The 19,989-nt window shown below is 41.9% G+C and overlaps 1 protein-coding gene across 1 annotated transcript in view; it reads left to right on the top strand.

Annotated features, from left to right (window-relative positions):
- The first annotated feature begins 3,934 nt into the window (after positions 1 to 3,934).
- ELK3 (ETS transcription factor ELK3) overlaps positions 3,935 to 19,989 on the top strand; it is a 39,116-nt gene continuing 23,061 nt past the window's right edge. Inside the window, exon 1 of the mRNA XM_075057860.1 lies at positions 3,935 to 4,387. The gene's annotated coding sequence lies outside the window, so the exon portion shown is untranslated. The remainder of the gene's footprint in view (positions 4,388 to 19,989) is intronic.

Below are 19,989 nucleotides of genomic sequence, written 5' to 3'. Positions count from 1 at the left end.
GCTAGAGTTACCAGAAAATAGGAGAGAAGAATGGTTACGAGTGATTCCCCCACAGAACATACAGTGTTAGTTGTCATAAAGGCAGTCACAAATTTGAAGTCTCTTCACTACAGAGCCTGTAATCTGGAAAGACACACAAAATGTTTAGAGAAGGTTAAGCAATGTATACATTCATTAAATATATTCACAGTTAAAATATTAAATGAAACAACAATTATTTCCAACTGCTTTCAACTTTGTTCTTGATAATTACATACGACTGTAAGCATCTATGCACATTTAAGGAAAATTGCGTACCGCAAAGTGACATTCCAATTATTTAATTCAATTTAATAATTTAATTACAGTGGGAGTCAAGGCTCGGAGTGAAATTACACTAAAACCTAGACCAACAAAGATACGAGCCTCAGCCTGAAGAGCTTAAACAGACACCTGAAGCACAGCAAATCTACTTTTATTTTTTTTGTTTCCTTCTTTTAGATTGGTTAATTACAACAGCACATGAGATTTATGAACAGTTTAAAAATATGGTGGAAACAATCTGAAAGGACAGACAAAGCCTGGCTTCTTAATTGATGTAATCTAATAAAAATGAGGCAGAATTATAGTCACTATACTTAGGAATGCTTTGGGGCAATTTTTTCAACAGAAGGACAGGTTTATAAACACAAGCTCTTCTACAAACTGCACTCTCCCTAGATAAACAGGACACAGAGACATCCTGGGTGCATATGTTTGTTCAAGGGTCCCCTGAACCCATCAGATTAGGACTTTCAGCAGCAGTAACCTGCCTTACTGGTCGAAGGAGAGCTGTCTCTAGTTACACTTAGTCCTCTACGAGTGCGACAGCTGTTGTCTGGACCAACTCCGAGCAAGGAACAACAATTTCCAGAGCTAAAACCCCAAATCTTCACAGCTTGAGGACAGGATTCGGGCTTTATAATTAACAGCTGTAATGATAATATATGCTGATGAATGGATGTGAATCGAGACACAGAAGTTGTCTAGTGACTCTACTGAAAACATAACTAGCATTTTTATGATTACGTTAATAGGTTTTCTGAGTGGAATTGCTTTTGCGGAAGAAAAAGGCTCCTACACAATACAAACCTGCAATTTTCCTCATTCATCATCCTTTATTTTTGCATCAGATAATCCTTAAGGATAAATGTAAGTCTAGATTAATTTAGCCAGGCAGATATTGCAGATGAGAGAGTTTCGGCAACCACTCTGTAAAACACAGTGTTTTTATCAAGCACATAGATGTAGTTTCCAAAAATATTTTCCCGATGACATCCATAGGGCTAGAATCAGTAACCCTGGCCAAAAGCTCCCATTTTCTTCCACTTCCAGCACAGCTTTCTGAATTCCTCATGTTTCCAGCATATCCTGGTGGCTTTATTCCATTAAACAAGTTCTGCACTTTCGTTTCCAGCATCCATAGGGTAATATGAAGAGCCCTCATCCAGTGGCCGTCCAACCTCCAGTGTGGCAGCTTTATTTAGGTTTCTACCTCATGATCTAGACAAAAAAAGGACTGGTGCTGTAAAAAAAATTCTAGCGCCATCAACCAAGTTACAGCATAATAAATAAAAGAAACATCTTAATTTTTAAACATCTTTTTTTTAAGACATAGTGTTATTTACTCTTTGTAAAAGAAAAGAAGTTATACTGGTTTTGAGAGTTTGTTCTCTCAGATCTCCGCACCAATAACTGGTCAAGCCAACTCTGGAATATCTCTGCTTCGTCTCTTGTTCACAAAATCAATGAAAGATAAATGTAGAAGATGAATGCTGGTACCCCCACCTGTCAGCCCAACATTGCATATTGGTACTATAAAAGCTTCTCTGGCTGCCCTGGTTTTGCAAACCCGGGTCTTCAGTTGTAGTTCCCAAAGAAAGACTGATTCCTGCATCCCACTTAAACTAACGCTCACAGCAAGGACTTCATCCACTGTGCGTTTTAATCTAGGAAATATACTATCTCAAGTTAAACATTTTACTGCTTCATCATTTGGGAACCACAAAATGAGGATTTAGCAGACCTCACATCTGTACTCTAAAATTCAGGAGGACTTCTAAAAGGGCATTATTTAAGGAAAATAACAAAGTTACATAATTTGGTGTGCCAGTACCGTGTTATTCTTGCTCCCCCATGGCATGTTAGAGGACGAGAAGGAAGAAACCTGATGGACTTCCACAAGAGACTCGCAATTTGCTCACCGCCAGCTGTTCGGATGCTATTGACTAATGCTTAGTGGCCAACTGTGACGAACCTTTTAATTCCATCAAAGCATACTTTTGTTCCCAGCGACATCGTAAGCAACAACCCAACAGAGTGATAAAAAATAATCATAGCTTCTGTGTCACTGCACATCAAGAACATTCTGAACTGCAGTTCTTGTGCTGGAACGATAAATCTCGTGACCATTAAAAGAAATAGCGGCGCAGCATTGATTTTAAAATACTATGCATTGAACAGCACTGATGCACTGGGCAGATGGACGATAATGTCAGTCACTCTCAGACTTTCCAAATAAAGTTAGAAATAGTAAAATGCAGATATATGAGATGCAAGAAAAGACATAGAGGATGTAAACTCCAAATACTGGAAATGTGTGCCTTTTAATAAATCCAAACCAACAGTTTAGATCTGAGGTCTACAGCTTGAGGGTCAAAACCTGATGGGCAAACTACCACTGCTCTGTCCCTGAGGTATGACGTGGAGCTGGAAGATCCAGCTCCGCTTCGACGACCTGGGCGCCCCTTGACTTTTAAGTCGCTGTTCCCCTCAATGAGGCTGCTGCGCCATTTCTGTCCTTTGCCGTCTAACACCAGGTCCATCTTGGGAAGGCAACTGAGCGCACCCAGTGATCTATCGCTCCCCACTGACCCCTCAACCTCCACCGACCCCTCAATCTCCACCGACCCCTCAACCTCCACCAAGCCCTCAACCTCCAACCGACCCCTCAACCTCCACCAAGCCCTCAACCTCCACCCAACCCCTCAATCTCCACCGACCCCTCAATCTCCACCGACCCCTCAACCTCCAACCAACCCCTCCACGTCCACCAACCCCTCAACCTCCACCAACGCCTCAACCTCCACCGATCCCTCAACCTCCACCCAACCCCTCAACCTCCACCAACCCCTCAACGTCCAGAACCCCTCAACCTCCACCGATCCCTCAACCTCCACCAACCCCTCAACCTCCAGAACCCCTCAACCTCCACCGATCCCTCAACCTCCACCAACCCCTCAACCTCCAGAACCCCTCAACCTCCAGAACCCCTCAACCTCCAGAACCCCTCAACCTCCACCGATCCCTCAACCTCCACCCAACCCCTCAACCTCCACCAACCCCTCCACGTCCACCAACCCCTCCACGTCCACCAACGCCTCAACCTCCACCAACCCCTCAACCTCCACCAACCCCTCAACGTCCACTGGAACCCCTCAACCTCCACCAAGCCCTCAACCTCCAACCAACCCCTCAACCTCCAACCAACCCCTCAACCTCCATCAACCCCTCAATGTCCACCGGAACCCCTCAACCTCCACCCAACCCCTCAACCTCCACCAACCCCTCAACCTCCAGAACCCCTCAACCTCCACCGATCCCTCAACCTCCACCCAACCCCTCAACCTCCACCGACCCAAAGCGGAGGCAACCCAACGCCCCGCCGAGCGTCGACGGGACGAGGCCGGCCGCCTCTTCACCCCGAGTCGTCCCCCTCCCCGTCCTGAAGCGTCCCTCTGTAAAACGCTTCATCAGCGCCTCACGACTGTCACCCCCGAGGAAAACAACCAACCAACCAACCAACCAACCAACCCAAACCCCCACGGGGGGGTGCGTTTTCCACCGAGCCACCTCAGAGCCCGGCGGCAGCGGTGGGCCAAGCGCTGGGTTGGCGGGAAGCTCCTCCCCAGGGGTGTAGCACAGGAAGAGGTGGAGGTCGGGGGAGCTCCCTGCGAGCCGGCGGAGTTACCGTTAACCCGTTTTACTACGTGTGTGTCTTATATTACAGCCATGCTGCACATCAGTGGCCAGAGAGAGGGGAGAGGGGAGGAAAAGCCTGTTTACACAGACTGCAAACCGCCTGGGGAATAATGCAGGAAAGGAAGTGAGCCGGCTCTCTGTCTGACTGCTCTGACTTCCTGCTCGCTCTCTCTCTCACACACACACACACACACACACACACACCCCGGCCGAAAAAAAAAAAAAAAAAAAAAAAGAAAGAGGGGAGGAAAAAAAAAAAAAAAAATCAGGATCTCGTTACAAGAGCAACAGAGCGCTCGCAGAAGACTGTCAGCATGGAGAACCGGGGGATTTTACTCGGCTCCCTCTAAACTACCAGGAGAGAGCGGAAAAGTCCCTCAGGCTCTGGGTAGGTACAAGTGCGCTTCGCGCCCGCCCCGGCTCCTGCGAAGTTTTGGGGGGGCTTCGGGGGGGGCCCGGCGGCTGCTGCTGGGGTTTGGGGGTGTGTGTGTCGTGTCCCCCCCCACCCCTCACTGGTGGGGCAGCGGGGGGGAAACGGCGGGCTTGGAGGTGAGGAGCGCCGGGGGGGGGGACGACTCGGAGCCCCACACGGGGCCGGGGGTCCTGCCCCGGGGTCGGGCCCGGGGTAACGAGGGGAGGGGGGCGGCGGGTGGAGGGCAAGGGGGGCTGTGTGTGTGTGTGGTGGGGGGCTGTGGGGGGGGTTGTGTGTGTCCCGCCGCCTCAGGGGCCCCCGGGGAGGGGGGCCCCGCCGCCATCCCCACCCCCCGGGAGCTGCGGGTGTAGGTGAGGGGACGGAGCGTGTGAGGAGAGGCGGGGGGGGGGGACACACAACACAACATGCCTGACAGGGCGCAGCGGGTCGGGGGGAGCCCTGGGACCCCCCCTCAGAGGGGACCCTTCTCCCCTTTCCCCGGCGGTGTCCGGCTGCCGGGGCCGCCCCGTAGGAGCAGCATCACGATAACGGCGTTTGGGGCGGCGGGGGCCGCCCGGCCGCCTGTCACGGCGGCGGGGGGGGGGGTGCCGAGGGGTCCCCGGCGCTGCTGCGAGGCCGAGAGGGGCCGGGTTTTTTTTTTTTTTGTTTTTTTTTTTTTTTTGTTTGTGTGTGTGTGTGTGGGGAAGGCTCCTGCAGAAACTGCAGAAGGGGCTTTAAAAAAGAAAAAAAAAAAAAAGTGTCGGGAGAGTTTCTGGCTTGTCTGGAAACAGCAAGACTAATTGCCATGCGCTTCCGGTTTGAAACTGGCAGCAGACAACATCTTGAAAATGAGTCACTGCAGCTCACAAAGAAACTCTGTGGTTTTCTCCCTCAGGTTTATATATTTGCTCCTTTTTACAGTTTCCTTTGTAGTCATCTGCCTTCTCCCCGGCCCTCCCCCTCCCCGCTTTTCTTAGCCACCCCCTGCCCCAAGACCCCTTGGCCGACGTGGATAGTTTCCACGACCAACCGAAAAAACACTAAAAATGTTTGTAAGGGAAGGGGGAAAAAAAAAACCCAGGAGAGAGAGGGAGAGAGAGAAAGGGAGAGAAAGTGGAGAGTTGTTTTTGGATCTGGCTTTGCTGAAGGTTAGAGGGACTCTGATGCTGCAGGGGGAAAAAGTTCCCTGAATTTTCCACTGGCTGCAGGAAGAGAGCCCATTTAGTCATGGCTAAGTAATGTCTGCACACACACCAACTAATCTCATTAGGAGTTTCCGTTCCCTAACACAGGAGGGTTTTGTGAAGCCCTGTCAGCCTTTCTAACATTGCAGTTGAAAGGGAGGCAAGTTACATCTTTATTTACTTAGGGGTGTAGTGCTAAGACAAGTTTATACAATGCAGCATCTTTCTGGTCATGAGGACTACAACTTCAGAAGTCAATGGTTTCATTTAATTTCAAGCAGAAAGTCATGGCTCATCTCCTATTTTCCTCATACAGGCTTTTCGATTCTTTCAGATTAAATGTAATTGATGCATAAATAGTTTTGTAGGGTGAGGTACAGAAATGGGGTACACAGAAGGCTGTGTTATGATAAGCATGTTCTGTGCATCTGTGACAACTGTATGTAATTGTGTGGTTAAAAGAGTCTTGTACCAAGATACTGAGGTGATGGGCATGTTTGAGAAGTATATTCACTCACATAACCTTCCTGTATTGGTGCTTACGTATCTAATCTTCGAGTGATTTTTGTACATAGCACTTTGGACTTAGTGGTTTGTGTAATTATTTCATGATGATTTATTTTCATAGCAGTCATGAAAGAAGTCTGTGTTCAGAATTAGAAAGACTTTTGCCATGCCCCACTGATGGTTAATTCAAATTAGAAATTAACAACTTTTTGCAAAAAAAAAAGTTTGGGGCAAACAAAGAAAATGGAGTCTTGCTTGCAAGTGGGTTTTAACTTAAGGAAATGTCAAAAAATGTGAATAAAATTGCATGTAATAGGAAATAACACTTAGCTACTTACTTGAACTGTCATGTGATAGCATTAAAGTAGCAAATATTGTGCAAAAAAGTAGTACTTGGATGGAGGACTAATTGCAGTGTACCACATGTTTACCTTTGAGGATCTTCAGTGTTTCCTGTACTTCCTATGTCCAAGCTGCACAGATTCTTCATTAACATCACTTTACAGAGGACTTTTATTAATGGATTAGTGACACGATCTCCAGACACAGATGCCTCTTGATTTCCTAGTTGGGCAGAGAAGAATTTTTAGAATAGTATGTAAAACAGAAAATGCCCAATCTCTGTTTCAATCAAATGCAGTCATCAGGTAGTCGGAGCTATTTTCGGTTTTGGAGTTTTCTTGCTTTTGTAATATTCTACATTTTAGAGAGAGAGGTTCATTACTGTGCATAATGTTAAAAAAATCTGTTGATTATGTTATGGAAGAGTTAGTGTGGTGTACAACACCAAAACTCTTACTGAAGTGCGTTCCCTAGCTCTTACTATCTCTCTTTGAAATCCGGACATTAAATTGGCCGCTTACTGCATTAAATATTGCTGGAATTTCAGTGTGCCATCTACTGAATCAGTGTAGATGAAGCACACACGTTCATATGTACAGAGATATATATATAGTCTATCTACACTATATACGTTTCATATGTTGTATTCACTCAGCGTAAGTAAAAACATCTTGATGTCCTCGTAGAAAAACAGATGTAGTAGTAGTGTACTGGTTGTGTGTTCTATATGGTAGAAAGAGTGAATGAGAAGTAATCCAAAGATGTGTTAAAAATACAACAGTTCTGTTTGGAACAGAAAAAACTCCCCAAATATCAAATAGTGCATGATGGTTTCCACTGAAATAATGAAAATGTCTGTCACTGAGATTTTATTCTTTACCTGTTTTAATTTACAAAACATGAAAGTGTGTGAGAAGAATATATACTGTCTGCTAAGGGATGAGATATTATCATAATTGCTTATATCTCGATTTTCCAAATAACCTCCATCAGTTGTTCCTAAAAAGAAAAAAACAACAGGCTTATATCCTTTTGGTATCACCAACTCCATCTAGACACAGCAGCTGAAATAAGCAACATGGTCTCAGGGGAAGAAACTCAGCTACAGCCTTCCTTGTAACTGTGTTTATAAACCACTGTGCACATGGACACTTTTATATGTGGAAACAAAAATCTATTTTGTTTTATTCGTTAGCAGTTCTCACTGCTTACTGATTCACAGTGGTTCTTTGCTCCCGTTACTTAATGTTATTTCATTAAACTTAAATTATGAAAACAAAACAGGTATCTCACTCCAAAGACCGAAGTATTCCCCTTTGCTGTGCGTGAAGTCCAATTATGTAAACTTTACCTTCTCGTTGTAATGCCCTTCTTGGGATGAAGGCATTCTTATGATAGAGGTATTCTTAAGGGAAGGTGTTAAGGATCAAGTGACTTAACTATAACTGAAGCTGAAATCTACCTTAGTTTAAAAATATGTTCTGGAGGACTTAGCACAGAATGAAAGTAATTTTGCAGGTTCACCAAGGTGCACGGAGCTTGTTGCTTGCTCTGAGGATCATATGTTTACACGTAGGAAGATAGGTGTACATGACAGGCACATGGAGGTCCCTCAGCTCTATGGAAAACACAAACCTTAGCCTTGGGAATGCAACCACATGACAACATGTTGCTTCAGAAGAAAGAAATAGATGCCAAAATAAACAGACATTTGGCTACTAAAGATAAGGGAGAGTGGGATAAGGCTGGGAGAACCAACACACAGTTACTTGTGATGCATGTATTTATAAAAATTTATTTTAGCGAGTGTGTTTTGGTGACCTCATATAAAATTTGTATGCTCATGTAGTTACCGTTACCTCTGTGAGTGGTTCTCTGTCAAGTACTAAATAATCCAAGATAGCAAAGAACTGGTAAATTAGCTAGTACTTCCCACAAAGATATGGCAGGTTGGACTCTTTTGTGCAATTCAGACTATTTATCAGTCCACGGTTTTCTTCTGGTGGTGGCGGCTCGGGTGTGCAGCATGCCTGGATGCTGCTGCTTGAATCCATCTTAGAGCTGTGACGCTGATTATAGGACACGTGTTAGCCTGGGCCAGTTTCAAAGAGTACTGTTGGTTTTGAGCTGCTGTGTGTCTTTCGTGACCGCACCCAATGGTTCATGCAACAGGCTGTCACTTAGGGGCCTTTGAAAATCATATTGTGCTGTGTATCCTTGGATTGATTCACCATGGCTTTCTCCTTGGTGTTTCCCACAATAGGGAATCTCACAGTCTTGAATCATTAGACAGATGTTTACTTCATCTGTGGCTTGTTAAATGAATCAACTAATATTCTGGAGGCTGTTGAGAGCTCTTGAAAGACTGAATATGCCTGTTCTCATGTTGAAGTATTTTGTTGAATAATGAATGATTAAAGAATTAGTCACGATTTTGAGGAGAATGTCAAGGTGTAGGCACAGGAAGTCCAGCTCGCTGCACTGCAAAATACAAGGCTGCATGCATGTATGGAAACAAAGCAGATGAAGCACAAAGTACCTCTTACCTGTGCACTTCACAAAAAGAAAATGCATCTTCGTCCTTAAAACTTTCTTTAACCCATTGTGGTTTTATAGGCCAGTAATGGTATCAGAATTCGAATTGTTAAGGGTTTGCTGTCAAGAGTGGATTGTCATTCAAAGCTCTTTGAAGGAAGCTTGCTGCTTTTCTAAAAGCAAAACCTGAAGAAAATACCTGCCATAAGCATTGAGATGAAAGTACCGCTACGGCGCTACCTGCCAGCTAATTCAATGCCAATTAATAACTGTATAATCATTCTGCATTTTTAATTTTGTATGAATACCGCAGTAGTTTTTGCAGTACCAAAAAGTACCCTGGAATTGTTGATCTGCTTAATCAGTGTAATTCATGGTCAGTATCTCGCCGTGTACTGAATAACTAAGTATTTAAGTAATTATTTTAAAGTTATATTACAGTTAAGAACATCTGAGGCAAAATTTTGCCATGTCCTAAGCAGATACAACTCAGCTGAGAATTATACTTTTTTACTCATGTGGCGATGGCGTTACAGTTACCAACAACTGTGTCTGATTTTGGCCTGCTTGCTCAAGTAGCATTGCCTGACTATCTAGAGCAGTGGGGTTTGTCCTTTTTGTGTCTGTGGATCCATAATTATTTTGGAGCAGTTGTGCAGATGCCTATGTTGCAGTTGAGCCTACTGTAGTAGTACTGGGGTAATTTTGCCTCTCCTTCAGGAGGAATCCATTGACCCCTGCATGCATGGACCACATGTTGAAAACTGCTCACCTAGCTGACGGCACCTATGAACTTTTAAGATAATTATCAATCAACCATGTAAACAAAGGCTTCTAAAGATGATATAATGTGCTCTGTCTACATCTGAGCGGTTAGATACAGCTAAGGGTCTTCAGGAGAAGAATTTCTGTCGGAAGCCAGAAACGTAGTTGTGTTGATCTTTTAAAGCACTTAGGGATGTATTTGTTTTTGAGTGTGTCAGCACTTCTGTTAATGCACTGAGACTAACTGCATGTTGCAAACATTCGAACTCTAGCATAGGCCTTGAATGTAACTAAGGCATTGGAGTGGCTCTTGCGCTCTGTCCAAGTGTCCTCCTCGTCTTCCATAGCTTTGCTCTAAATTTTTCAGTGTCAGGATGTGCTGAGTGTGTGAAGGACACTGCCCACTCCACGGCTTCCCCCAGACCCGCTTCAGGGAGTCATTTCAGTCACGTCTGTGTCTCTGCCAATGGACTACTCAATATTTGAAGATTCAGAATATAGCTTGGATAACCTTTGCAAATACCGATTACTACATGTTAATGTATTTTGGCTGTCTTGCAAACAACCGTGTCTTAGTTTCTTCAGCTTTAAAGTATACTTTTTTTTTATCTTGTGGATCCTAACTTGAAGATAGTTTGAGGTACTAGGAGAGGAAGACTTGTATCTTACATGTTGTCTTCTAGTTTTAGCTGTCGTTGAATTATGGAATGAGTAATTTGGTTGTCATTTTTATGATTCTTACCAATCATTTAAAATTGGTAAAACCTTTCTAAGCACTAACCTCAGCAGTAAGTCCTGTTAATATAATTTTACAAGATGGGTCTTTCTCTGAAATTATTAGTGAACAAAGAAGTTTGTGTAAAATACACTTTTGCAGTTGTACAAAAAAGAGTAGACTTTGATTATATACTTCATCTAAAGAATCTAAATGTTTTTAATCAAATGTCCTCCTATAAGTTTCCCATTCTCATTTTGCAAAACAGCTGACAGTTATCTGGAAAACAGATTTCTATTATGCATCCATTTGCCTCTAATGTGGTGACAGCACCTCTTTACTGTATCTGTATATTTCTTCATCTTTCTTTTTTTTTTTCTTGTATATTAAGAAAATTGATCAGATGTATTTCAGTTTAAGCTTTTTGGGAAGGATGCTAATGAGTCTTATTGTTTTGAAATGTTTATACTGTGGTAATGTTGAGTGGCCTCTGTTGTATCAAGTCACAATACAGCACAAACAAAAAGTTTATAGACTCAAGTACCACTGTTATCTCTTCCCAGCAATTAACAGTAATTCATGAGAAGAAACAATCTCTAAAAAGCATTTAGAAAGTAAGAATGAATTCCTATTGCAGCTCTGTTAGTGAAATCTGGAGAAAGTTGACTACCTTCAGAGACTTTCTTCCATGCTATACTAATATAGCTGAGATGGGAATGTGGGTTTAGATTCTAGATATAGACCTCTGTGAAGTCTGGTGACTCAGAGCAGACTCAGAGCAACTGGCGTGTGTGGTTAGTTTAGCAAACTGCGAGCGTGGAATAGGGCTGGTATAGAAACTATGACTGCAGCACTCCTTCAGTGCTGCTGCTTCAGTACTGAAGCTCTGCAATGCAAATGCTTCCAAAACACAGCAGCATCAAAGCTGGATTGACTCCCTGGGAGTAGGGTACAATAAAACTGACTGAGCAGTCTCATCCAAGTTGAGGAGAGGGGATAGAGTCTTTACATTTTATTTAAACGTGGAATCTTACCCAGGATTCAGCGTACAAATCAAAAGAGTGGCTGTTCTATATCCTGAGCAGCAGAGACACTAACAAACCAGTTGGTGTATTGATGTCACCTCTAAGCATAGGCAATCTAAGCACTTTGTATACAGCAAAGTTTGCTGTCATCATTGAAATAGTGTCCCATTTGTCTCTCCTTCATAGTTCACAGCAGCCATGAGAATTAGTTTAAGTACACAGGACACAGACAGTACAGGAGAGTAACAATCAGATCTTCTGGTGGCTGAAATCTCATGTATTTTATGATGCATTCTGTTGGGTATTCCAGTGTTTAATGATCGATGTTAGGGGAAATGTGTAGGTGTGACCTTCAGGTTCTTGTTGGTGTAGTAGACAAGTGAATAATGTCAGGAGATAAGAATCTTTTAATTGGGTTTCAGTTTAGCTTAGCGTGTGATAAACATGCATAGCAGAACTTTGATTAGCATGGAGAAAGAAGGAGAACAGCAGATTTTTGAGATTTTGACATGTAAGAGTGATTCTTAATTTAGGTGTTTACTATGAGACCGTTGCACACAGAAATAACAGCATTTAAAGTGAGAAATGCAGACCTTGACTAGTGCTGTGAGTAGTTGCTCATTTTTTATGACTAAGGAACTTACACCCTGGCTTGTGCTCCAAGAACTATTGCAATAGCGCTAATGTTTTGGGAAGAAATTGTCCAGGTAAAACATCTCTGTATGTATGTAGGTTACCATCTGCTGAATTGTGGTACACTGTTCTCAGTATAATGCTATGACTGACTCCCCTTGCAACGTGAGAATATACAGGTAACCCTGTGTGTTATTTAATAGTTTAATGGCTCATTTTGCTAATCCAGCAAATTCTGAAAATTCAGTGTGTATAGGAAGGCGAGTCTGACTGCCAGTGTAAGCTGCAGTGATCTTGCTGTGCTTCAGGTCTTGCGGAAATTGCCAGCCACCTCGGTTTGCCTGAACAGAGCTCCCAGGACTGTGTTTCCTGTCCTTTTGGCCAGGTTCCTCTCTGCTCACAGTATTAAAAAGACCTGCTTGTTTATCTGAGTTTCTAGTCTAGGAAAAGTCAGTCGAGAGGGGAAGGTTAGCTTAAAAATTGGAATACAAAATGTATTAAAAGTGACATTTGAGACAGTTGATAGTATTAATACACCATTTAAAATATTAGAGCCACTAGCATAAGTTACAAAGCATTCGGTCTGCTGCCACAAAATTGGAAATTTTAATACTTCAGTTTAAGAAGGAGGTACAGATAAGGAAAAAGCATTTACATTTGGGAGTAATCATGGCTTGATACATCAAGTAAACTTTCAGAATAGCCACTGTTCCTGGAGGCTGTATCCTCTGCCCTCTTTAGCTATTTTTTTTGTGTGTGCATATTTTCTCTGAATTTATCAAAGGGACTATCAGAAATTTTATATAGGACAGTCAAATAATCATGATCTGTGTCCTACTGATGCTGACAAAAATGTAAAAGAAAGTCATATGGGAAAAATAAACATATAGGGCTGGCTTTGAAAGCAGAAGTCCCTCGGATTGCAGTGTAGCGTATTGCCAGCGTGCCACAGATGTGCACCACATGAGCAGACAGAAAGCAGTGTGAGGAGTCTGCATTCATTTTACGTCTGTCCCAAGGTGAACGGTTGGAGCCATTATGGATTTATGTAGTTTTGTTTACAGCTAGTTTTAGAAATAGTTGAGCAGGTTATTTTTTTAAGCCTTTCACAGGGAGGCAACTAGCCATATTCCCTCCTGCTTAGGGCTTTTACTCCAGTTGGATTAAGCCTGTTTCTTGAACTACATCCTTATGGAGAATCTGAAAGCACTCGTGTTTTAGAGGCGGTGTCATCACACCTCTGCTTGGCAGGCGACCAGTCCTTTGTTGTATTAATTTGGAGGTTGCAGAACTTTCTTCCTTTGGACATCTGCCTCAGCCTTTCTTTGACTTAGTTAAAATAATTAAAAACTGCAAACATTGTATTACCAAATGTACCTGCTGGAAGCGTTACTGGACATGTGTGTGAATGCTTTCTTTTCTGCAGTGGAACTTGATGTTATCCTATAATATTTTGCTAGATCTTGCTGCTGTCTCTTTTGTGTTGCTCTTAACCACAAGAGTCTGTTTATTTTTTTAAATGTGCTGGGCCAGAACAGTGGGTATTCATGCTTAAGAAAGAGACCTTGTAAATTATTACTGTAAATAATCTTTTACGTTAGAATATGAAGAGGAGACTATTACACAGGAGTGGCAGAGTAGGCATACATACCTCATGTGACTCATGTTAAGTACATGGGCCAGCAAAACCCTCTGTGTTTTTTTGGCACATCCTTAAACCAGTCTGGGTTTGTGCGGCAATATTACTGTAGTTTTGCAGCAAATTGGAACTTGTGTGCTTGGGCACTCTGTAACTTTTTCTAGTGTTTCCACTGGGTGGTGCTGCAGGAATTCCTATTTCTTTTTTTTTTCACTTGAATCTGCATTTCCCAGAAAGACGCCTCTAAAATATAATAGGAGGAAGTCCTGATTTAGAAAGTTTTTGCAGTTTCAACACAATGGAAGAACTCGGAGGATGCTCTGGCAGGAAATGTCCTGGTTGCTGGATGTGGAAAAATTACCAGCATTCTGTATCATACACATAGTTCCCTAAAGTGCCCTGGGTATGGATTGCACCATTAGTTTGATTTATTACCTTTAACAGAGAAAGTTCTGCATCAAGTTAAAACAGGTACATTTACACACTTAGTTGCAAGCTTATTTTTTCAAGGCCAATTAAATTAGCAGTAAGATCTCCTTTGATGAGTATTTGAAAACTTTCTGAGTAAACAAATCGATATTTGTTTTTCCTCCTTTCTGGAAGAATCACTAACTTTTCACCAACCACATCCTATTTATCACCCTTGAAGCATCTCTGTTGAGAAATAAAGTGTGAGGACTGACTCAGACTTTTGCCTTGTTCTTTCAAATGTTTCTGAGCAAACATTTGGGCAGATTTGGCAGTTGTCTTTTAACCTCTCATGATATACTCGTTGTACAGATGAATTTTCAGTGGAGTATGTTACGGCTGACTGATTTTTTTATTACTCTGGAAAAGTTTCTTTTCTGGATGAGCAGCACCCTTTTCCTTCTGTAATCAAATGCAAAACAAGTGTGCTTCAATTTTTTATAGAAACTAAAATGTAAAAGAGAAAAATTGGCCTAGGGGATTTGTAAGCTGTTCAACTTTCCATATAGACATTTGCTTTAGAACTATGTTAAAAATGTATATAGCTGAAACAGCTAGAGACTGCCTTATTCCATATATTTCTCAAAATACACTCTTTGATATTTGTCATTATGGAATGGAATTGTTTTGGTAGTTTCCAACAAAAGTTTTTTAAAACTTAGATAACTGTTTATTTTATAAATATTAAAATACTTTAGAAATGAGTATGGTTTAGCCAAATCTCAAATTTTAGTATTGAGAAATGGTGGTTAAAAAAAATAATGACAAAACAGTCACGTTCTTTAACATGTTATTGCAGCAGTCATCTCAAGGGTTAAAATGAACCTGAGACACTTAGAAAAATAAAACCAGAGCTGCTATTACAAACTGGGACAGATGTAGGAGGCCAGGTTTCCTGTGGCCCATTTTCCAGTTTCCTGGCTGCAACCTGCAGAAATAAAGGAAGCCGAATGCTAACGTGAATGAGAAGCTAACAATGCCCCACGTCACGCTGCTCAGAGAAACGTGCTGTGGGCCAGAATTAGGATACAAAAGCAGTAAATGGATGTACAAAAAATATACACACGTTTTCCAGAGTAGTCGAAAAGGAAAAAAAAAAAAAAGGCATCTGTTACAGAGAAATGCTGTGTGCTTGCAAAAGCACACACTTGCCTGTAAGGGAAATATAAGTGGAGGTGTGTGCCTGCTGTGGTGGGGTATACAAAAAGGAGCTGAATCTTTTGCAGCTGCTTTGGCTGGAGAAGGAATCAGCAGTTTCTTCATACACTAAGGGAAATGAATTTCCCTGCCCTGACTCTGCCTCTTAATCCTTTTCATGTACGTGTCTGATCACCATCTCTCTATGACTACCTACAGTGCATAATGTTGGCTAACATGGCTTTTATGTCTTCCTGATTTAATTGATCTCCAGCTGATTTTTTCAGCCTCTGGGCTCCCCAGCCAGTCTATCCCACTCAGCTGTCCCCCCTCTGCCCCAAGTCCCACGACCTGGTTTATCGCTCAGAGTCCCAGATGTTCCTCTGCGGACCCTCTAAAGCAACAAAGCACTCGTTTTTGATCCTCATGCCTGGAGGGATTCCTGGTTTTAGCCTTCAGAACTTGTTCATGTTGATTGTCCAGGATCAGCAGTATATCTCTTTATTTTAGAAAGGCTGTGGGGAAGCTAACATAAAATGGGGAGAAAGAATCCAGGTAGGAAACCTAGAGTATGTGGGAGAATGGAAGACAAGAACACAGCTGTAACATAGTTGTATGGAAGCTAAGGACCTCTGCAGAGGTCCTGAATGCTGCAGAGCTGCTTTCCAGCTATCTGCCTTTTTCTTCCAGCTTTCCTTGTGCAAGAGTCCTGCAAAACTTAGTGCCCCAAAGAGTATCCTACTTATCTCACAGTTCATGTCATAAATCTTTCTGATACTGAGCTTTTTATTTAGCTAGCTTTGTCTCTGAGCCTCCTGGTTTTCTGCTGCCTGGGTTTAAGATGGCTTGCTTATTTGTTTTATTTTGTCCAGCAAGTTAATGACTTTTTTTTTTTCTTTTACCTTAATGCCACTTTACTGACATTTTGTCATACAGAATTTTGTATGTATGGTCTTGGTCAGAAAAAAATGGTAATGCAGCTCGTCAGCACATGTATTCATGCATCTTAACCCTTTCTAGTGTAACTTGCATAATATTTTCGTAATGCTTGCTCGTGTTGGTAGAAGTCACTCTCCACACACTAAGGGGAGAGACAGTGTTTGGCATTTGGGCCCCTCACCTAAGTGAGGAACTTGGGCACGCCCTTTACAGGAAAATCATCTCTTAGATGGGATGCTTTGTCCTGTGGATGTCTCTGTCCTTTTCTATTATTCTCTTCAGGGAGGCTTATGGTGTTGACTTTGCTGCCGCTCCAAGTTTAGGCATTTCCGTAAGTCCCTGAATTTGGTTGAAATTAATAAGGGCAGTATTATCAGCACAGATATTCTGAGTTACCTCCTTCCCGAATCAGTCCTGAACTTAAAATTTGATATGTGGAGATCACATTGTATCACACTGATTGTGCAGTTGGTAGGCTTTGTATGGGGGGGCACACATCTGAAAGAATGTAAATTGGTAATGCAGAGGGTGTTAGTGTGGTTACCCGTCACAGCTGCCTGAGGAATGGACTTTCAGAAAACTCGGTCCTGAAATATCCTTTTGCTGTCTAATGCAGCATTTCCAAGTATAATTCCTTCTAGCTATGCCAGTGATTATTTGCATCAGCAGTAGTGGAACTGATCACAAAGTAAAATTACTAGGCTATTTAGGTCAGGCCAACCTGGCAAATTTTGTTTCATGGCTTAGAAAATATCTTTGACTGTCAAATGCATTGTATAAATATTTAAAAAATGGTAAGATGGCAAACCCCCATGTATTAATAGATGAAAAAAATAATTGACTCTTTTGTCTATATGAATTTTGATTAGGCTTTCCATGACACAGAATATATTTCTTACATAGGTTGCCTGTCTCATTCTGTACCATAAATGGATGTCACTATCTAAATAAGTGATTTTTTTAAACTATTTTTCTTCTATTCCATGTAATTCAGTATGTGGTTCCATGTATTATTTATTGCCTAGCATTCAAATCCTGTACTGAGCACAGAAGTAACAGGAATATTTATTATTACTATTTAATATTAATAAAGAGTTGAATGAAATGTGAAATACATGCCCGTTAGGAAGTGACCACATCCTAACACCCGTTTCTGTCAAATTAAGGCAAGACGCTGAATTCCCTTTGAGTCAGTAAAAATTCAAAAGAATTAGAAAACACATAAATGAAATACAGTGTTTTCTGAAGATTTCTGACTCCTCCCAGTCATAATTTATAATAAATTTTAATAGTGGTAGCACATTTGTGGTTAAATGACATGTCTTGTAATACATCTGTCGTGATTCTTCTGCTCTACCACTCAAATGAGACACCAGTTAAGGCTTAGTACACTGTGTGGCCACGTTGTCCTCCCAAGAGGATAGTTAATACTTTGTGGAATCCTAAAATGGTGCCCACAGAGAAAGGCAGGTTAATACTTCTGTTCACTTGATTGGAAATGAAATATTTTGCATCAGTTTAAAAATCCTGTCACTGCAGGATCTTGGATTTCCCCTGCAAAACACATTTTAGAGAACGGAAATGAGATGCAAAGATTAATACCAGTTTACCAAATTAAAGGTATTTAAGATTTTACATCACCATATATGCTGAGTGCAAAGCTTCTGTTAAAGGTAGTTACAGCTGTGAATATTCAATGCAACTCAGACCTGAACACCTCAAGTTGGGTGCTTAGAAAAAAAAGGACCATACAATTAATGATAAGCTGAAGATGTAATTTGCATGATTTGCCTCATGTAGGAATCATATAGATACAGTTGTTATAGAAGCAGTATGGGAAGCTTTACACAGAAGCTCCGTGGCAGATGGACATGGAGTACAATGCAGCATTGGGCTGTTATAATCTCATTTCTGTATGAGCAGACTTTGGTCCTATCCAGTAGGAGATTCATGCACGTACCAATTAAGCACATCGATGCTGAATTCTGAGGTGCCCGGGTCCTTTCTAAAGCCTGTTCAGAGCTATGCACTTGGAGAGTTGATGGTAAGGCAAGCAGGGTGGCGAGGAGCTGGCTAAATCTGATCCCACCACAGCCAACTGCCCTGGGTCCAGCACCTGAAGTGCCCCCCAGAGATTATGTGAGTATCTCGGCTGGTTGAAGAACTGATCACCAAGAACTGAACCTCTTTGGAAAAGGTGGCAGTAACCTTTTCTATAATAACCTGATGGAAGTCACCTCTCCTTAGTCACCGGGACAGATAGTGTGGAGTGGGTGCTCCTGTAGGATGTCCTCGCCCACGTCCGTGCATTTCATGTTATGCCTGTGGCTGAGTCACCGTGAGGCCCACACTCAGTAGATAAAGTGGAATCCAAAACTGTTTAATTTTACAAACAATAAGCATCAGAAAACAGGTTCATAATGGAAAGCGTAGTGCAACGTTAGCTGTAGGTTACCCTCTGAGTGTTCTTGGGCAGAGGTGAATGGGGATGGAGGAGATGGCAGCAAAATGCATGTCACTGTGAGTTCAGTTCCACCTAAACTCTCTGAAGACGCATGACTGCTGATGATCTGAAGGAAGATATAATTTAAGGTCTAGATAAGAGAATTGCACCTCTGAGGTATTGTACTGTTTTGGCGAGTGGCATGGTGGTGGAGTTTGGTTTAGTGCTTCTATAACTCTCTTCCGTCTTTAATTTCCTCAGCTGAAGTTCTGCTGACAGGTCTTTGTAGCATGGGACACCTGTAGACATTTTAATACAATTTTCAAGAAAGAAATTTATAAGTTACTTCTAATTTTTCAGAGCAACAAAGGTTCTGTTTGTGATTTCTTGTTCAGAAGAGTTGTACGATACAAGCTGAAATTATGCAGAGTATTGCTGTATAGTATGTGATGTACAGAAACTAAGATTATTTTAAAGTAGTATGGCTGTATATACCTACACACATTTAGTGAAGTTACAAAATTTATAAATACTAAATAAAAAGTAAGTATATATGATGCCAGATTAATAGGGATGCTTTATTAGTTATGATGTTACAGATAAATAATTCATTAAAGACATTCATACTTGCACAGATGCTGTAGTTTAAAGGAACTTTTAAAGACTAAAGCAAGTGTATAACTTTCAGGTATATGTAATTCTAGCTATACATTTTTTTTCTGCCTTACGGTATGTGGAAAAGGATTTGTGTAAAGTGATAAAAAAATGCAGTGAAGCAAACGCAAACCTTTGAAAGTACCAAATCATCTGTCCATATAGGCAGTTTGGTTTCAAGGATACCTGGCAGTCCTGGGAACCTCTGCCATCTCTTGAAGGTGCTCTGTAGTTACTGTGTTACACAGCTGGGTGTCAGGGATAGGTGTTTTTGTCCTTGTCATTCAGACTGGATTCTCAGTTAATTAGAGAAATAAGGCTTTTGCAGGGGTAAGAAAACCATCATTAATTCTGCAAACCCTTGTTTGGCCAGTGTACTTAGAAATTATTTGGACCAAAATAGAGCTCCAAATTCTGTTTTTCTGTAAAACTATCGACACCATCCTCTGGTATCTTAAACTTGTGCTTTTACACTAGTGAAGCTTATGCAACCTGATTTCCCTAGTGCTGGAGCAGACTTGGGAGAGGCGGATCTCCTGCCGCTCCGGGTGGCAGATAGCTGGAGGTCTTGTGCCCTCTCGTGGTCACTGCA

This window comes from Buteo buteo, chromosome 26 (assembly GCF_964188355.1).
Source record: "Buteo buteo chromosome 26, bButBut1.hap1.1, whole genome shotgun sequence".
In the NCBI taxonomy this organism is placed as follows: domain Eukaryota; kingdom Metazoa; phylum Chordata; class Aves; order Accipitriformes; family Accipitridae; genus Buteo; species Buteo buteo.
This window is presented reverse-complemented; position numbering and strand designations above follow the sequence as displayed.